This window comes from Cicer arietinum, chromosome 2, assembly GCF_000331145.2.
Source record: "Cicer arietinum cultivar CDC Frontier isolate Library 1 chromosome 2, Cicar.CDCFrontier_v2.0, whole genome shotgun sequence".
In the NCBI taxonomy this organism is placed as follows: domain Eukaryota; kingdom Viridiplantae; phylum Streptophyta; class Magnoliopsida; order Fabales; family Fabaceae; genus Cicer; species Cicer arietinum.
Genome location: NC_021161.2, coordinates 28901743 through 28907168, shown reverse-complemented (window position 1 = coordinate 28907168; position 5426 = coordinate 28901743).

Here is a 5426-nt window from a genome sequence, read left to right as displayed (position 1 = left end):
ATTGTATGAACTTTTCGCATATTGAAAATCCTGTTAAGGTGCATGCCTAGTTGAAAAGTTATTGTGAGCATTTAAAATCTTAATTTCTATGTGGTAATTGTTATTTTTTTTGGTTGGTGACCCTTTACAATTATTGTGGAAATCTGGGCTTTGCCCTCAGATGAGAGTCAGGACGGTCCTACCGGTTCGTACCCTACGGACGGGAATGGAGATGGGAACGCGTGATTGCAGTTACATTAGGAGGATCTCACGGGGCGCGTGGAGATACTCAGGGTGTATAGCTTTTTGGTAGGATGATCAGATTAGGATGATGTATAGGAACTAGGTGTCTTTCTTTTTGGATTGGAGTATTTTTAGTTTGGAAAACTGTATTTATACTAATATTGTCAGTTTGACTTCTTATTCGAATGGGTTCCATGTACCATTTGATGTTGTGTAAATGTTTTGGATTTATAATTGGAGAAACTTTTCCGCTGCTTGTAAATTATAATGACTCAATTATTTATCCAAAGGCATTTCCTGATTTAATTCTTTGTTCGTTTTTAATTACTTTTGAAAAAAAAAATATACCCTCGGTTTGAAAAACGGGGTGTTACAACAACATTGTAAAATTTAACATATTTGATGCTATGAAACACCCCATGGAAGAGCATTCCATTTTTCAAATTGAATTGCTTGCTGATTTGGTTGATGACACTTACCCCGATATGTTTGCTACTGATTTTCGTTCATTGTCTGGTTTTGATGATACTTATACTTGTGAATTCTATACAGATACTCAATTGTGCTTTGTGTGTGCTAAGATCGAAGCTGCCTTGCAGGTTGATCATTGTACTGAGATTGATATTTCTACTAACATAATGGATTTTGCAAACTTAGCTTCAGCCACTGGTTTTGTACCCTCCATTGAACAACCACCGACTATAGAGCTTAAACCACCTCCTGGAAATCTGAAACATGTATATTTAGAAGGAAGTAGCAAGTTACGCGTGATTATTTCAGCCAAACTTGAAGATAAACAGGAAGAGAAGCTGTTGCAGATTTTGAGAAAACACGGGAAGGCAATCAGATGGACCTTGGCTGATATTCTTGGTATTAGCCCATCCATGTATATGCATAGGATACTATTGGAGAATGGGATAAAATCAGTTAGGAAGCCCCAAAGGCGACTTACCACATTAATTTTGGATGTTGTAAAAAAAGAAGTGACCAAGCTCTTGCAAGCAGGCATTATATACTCCATCTCTTATAGTCAATGGGTTAGTTCGGTGAGATAGTCCCTAAGAAAACTAGACTCACAATGGTTAAAAATGAAAATAATGATTTTATCCCCACACGAGTGCAAAATAGCTGGAGGGTATGCATCGATTACAGGAGACTAAACCAGGAAACTAGAAATGATCATTTTCCTTTACCATTCATTGATCAGATGCTTGAACAGTTGGCTGGTAAGTCACATTATTGTTTACTTGATGGTTTTTCTAGTTAATTTCAAATCCTTATTGCACCAGAAGGCCAAAAAAAGACCATGTTCACTTGCCCTTTCAGCACATTTGGCTATAGGAGGATGCCCTTTGGCATATGCAATGCTCCTGGCACTTTCCAAAGCTGCATGATTAGTATTTTCGCTGATTTGATAGAAAATTGTATAGAAGTTTTCATGGATGATTTTACTGGGTATGGTTCCTCATTTGATGCATGCTTGAACAATTTAGATAGAGTTTGAGTTTTGCATTGATGTATTGAAACTAACCTTGTGCTGAATTATGAAAAATGTAAATTTATGGTTGAACAAGGATTAGTTTTAGGACATGTGATCGCTAAAAATTGGATAGAAGTGTGCCAAGATTGATGTGATTTGTAATTTGTCTTACAAATCTTGCATCTGTGAGATTCGTTCTTTTCTTGGCCATGCAGGTTTTTACAGGCGCTTTATCAAGGATTTTAGCAAGATAACTCTTCCGCTGTCAAATTTGCTGCAAAAAGATGTCAGTTTTACCTTTGATGACAAATGCAAGAAGGCGTTTGATATCTGAAGGCATCACTGACCTCTACTCCCATAATTCAGCCACCCAATTGGACCCTCCCTTTTTAAATTATGTGTGATGCATCTAACTATGTTGTGGGAGTAGTCCTTGCACAAAGGGTTGGTAAGACTATCCATGTTATTTATTATGCTTCTAGGACTTTAGGTTCTGCACAAGCTAATTATACTACCACTGAAAAGGAAATTTTAGGTATTGTTTTTGCACTTGATAAGTTTAGATAATATTTGCTAGGTTCGAAGGTAGTTGTTTTTACTAACCATGCACCTTTGAAGTTCTTGCTGAAGAAACCAGAAGCAAAACCGAGATTGATCCGGTGGATGTTGTTACTCTAAGAATTTGATTTAGAGATTAAAGATAAGATTGGAGCTGAAAATTTGGTGGCAGATTATTTGAGCATAATAGAAATGGTTGAGGACCTTATCCCCGTTTAAGATGACTTCCTTGATGAGCAACTGCTATAGTTGCGTGAGGTAACTCTTTGGTTTGCTGATTTAGTTAATTATCTAGTTGCTGGAGTCCTTCCTGCATATGCGTCCAGAACATAAATACACAACATTAAAAGTGATGCCAAATACTATGTGTGGGATGATCCATATTATGCTAACCTGTCCTCCTTCTACCACGATCAAGTCTTGAGACATAAGCTTTTTTGCCATTATGTGTATTAAGTATCCACTTTCCAGGCACCATGTTTGGTGTTTTGACTTTGCTGCTAAAGACATTTGCAACACAAACTGTTTTGTCCTTTGGTACCCAAAACAGTTTTGGTTCTGACCTGTTAGTTCTGAAAGGTTTCTTGGCTTTCCATGTGGTCAACATAGGACAATATTTTAGAGTGACCTTTCTTAGAGCATATAATACATAAAATATCAAAGGGAGTAAAGTTAGGCTCAATTAATGTTTCTTTAAATCATATTCCTCTTTTTCCATTTCAACTAGCACCATAAATCATAAAGGCAATCAGTTATTTGGTTCCACACATGATTAGATTAAAGTGCCCGATCAGTTACATTCTTAATTGCACCAAATTAAATATATCTCGTCAAATAGAAACAATCAAATTCAAATTGCAATCGGATTAAATATAAATGGTTCTCACCACATGAGGAACCATACACAACCAAATACAAGCAACAAGAACAAAAGTTATACAACCTAAATATGAATCAATCATCAACCATCAAATACTTAGATTTTATTAAAGCACTCAATTGTAATATCATGCTTCTTGAGCTAAGTCTTCAAGCAATACTATAAGCATCCTCTAGTGAGAGTAAAGCCAAAAATAAAAACTAGACACTTGTGTAACTTGACACAATAGTGGTTGTAAATCCTTAATGACTTGTGGTTGTCAAGTTGGATGCTTAGAAAACTTAATTTGTGAAGTTAAGTGATTGTAATTTGGTTTGAATTACTAGATTAAATCCTTTTGGGTGAAGGGACTGAATGTAGCTACCGAGTTGGTAGTGATTTAAGATAAATTAGTGTGTTATCATTCTTCCCTCTGTGTTATTGCCTCTATTTTATACTTGTTCTATTTTTCAGTATTGTTAGTGTAAGACCCATAATTTTAAAGTACCATTTATGTATTTTTGATGTATTTTGGATTTTGGCTCGGAGGCTTTTAAGCCAAAGTTAATAATATTTTGGAGTTTTATAATCAAAAAGATATTTTGATGCCAATTAAAATTTCTCGTCGATAAATAAATTGAATTTAACTGCGATGAATCCTTTACGGAGAATTTAATGCGTTTCGGGTGAAACGGTAATTTAACAAATGTCTAGATTTTGAGATATTTGTTAAGTTATATTTTTATATCTATATATGTTTGGTTGGAGGGAAAAAGAAAGGAAAACTAGAAGGAAGGAAAAGGAAAAGAAAATAGTATAAAAGGGAAGGAAGGAAAAAGGAAGAAAGGAAAAAGAAAGGAAAGAAAAAGAAAGGAAGGAAGGAAAATTGAAAATTCCATCGTCTTCTTCCTCTCCCGCGGCCAAATTTCTCTCCTTTCTCCCATTTTCATTTTCGTCGCTTTCTTTTCTTCAAAACTAGTAACCCAAGGTTGGGTGAGAGTTAGATCAAGGTTTTTGCAACTCCACTCTTCCTCTTTGATTCGAAAACGAAGATAAACGGTTTTTGAGATCCAAACACAAACCCCTCCGTTTCTCCTAGATCCAAACCTCATTTCTCGAAGAGATAGAAGGGAAAGTTGCTCACCACCACGCTACGGTGCTAGTGAACTAATTTGGAAGCGGCGTTGCGAGCGGAGATTTTACCGGAATTACTCGCGGTACCGGAAACGCACGTTAAAGCTAACGTTGAGGTAAGGGCTCCTTCCAAACTTCTAGTTTGCATTAGGGACTTATCTGTGGTTGTGTGGGAAGGAATTTGTTAGGGTTAAATGTATCGATTTGGGGAAAAACGAAACTAGTGCGTTATGGGTAAAACCTTAGAGTTAGGTTTTGTTTATAATGATGAATGTTTCGTGGTAAATGAATTTGAAGTCATTGTATATGATTATGAACAAATGAAATTGGTTGTATCTGGGTGTTATGTTGCTTTGATTTGTGTTCGTTGTTTTTGACATGCTCTTAATTGATATTGATGAGATTTGATGTGTGTATGGTTGGATTTGTGAATAAATGAATTGATATGTTTTGATGTGAGAATTTGTTGAGTTTGTGTTGTGTGAAACTTGAAAACCATTAAGTTAAATGAGCATTAAGAATGGGGAATCTCTTAATGTCTCGTTTACTTAATGTGCGTTTGTTTGTGAAAAATCGTTTAAGTTAACTGGGCGTTAAGAATGGGGAATCTCTTAATGTCTCGGTTACTTAATATTTTGTTTTAAAGAAAAATCGTTTAAGTTAACTGGGCGTTAAGAAGGGGGAATCTCTTAATGTCTCGGTTACTTAATATTTTGTTTTGAAAACCGTTTAAGTTAACTGGACGTTAAGGAGGGGGAACCTCTTAATGTCTCGGTTACTTAATATTTTGTTTTAAAGAAAAATCGTTTAAGTTAACTGGGCGTTAAGAATGGGGAATCTCTTAATGTCTCGGTTACTTAATATTTTGTTTTGAAAACCGTTTAAGTTAACTGGACGTTAAGGAGGGGGAACCTCTTAATGTCTCGGTTACTTAATATTTTGTTTTGAAAACCGTTTAAGTTAACTGGACGTTAAGGAGGGGGAATCTCTTAATGTCTCGGTTACTTAATATTTTGTTTTAAAGAAAAATCGTTTAAGTTAACTGGGCGTTAAGAATGGGGAATCTCTTAATGTCTCGGTTACTTAATATTTTGTTTTGAAAACCGTTTAAGTTAACTGGACGTTAAGGAGGGGGAACCTCTTAATGTCTCGGTTACTTAATATTTTGTTTTG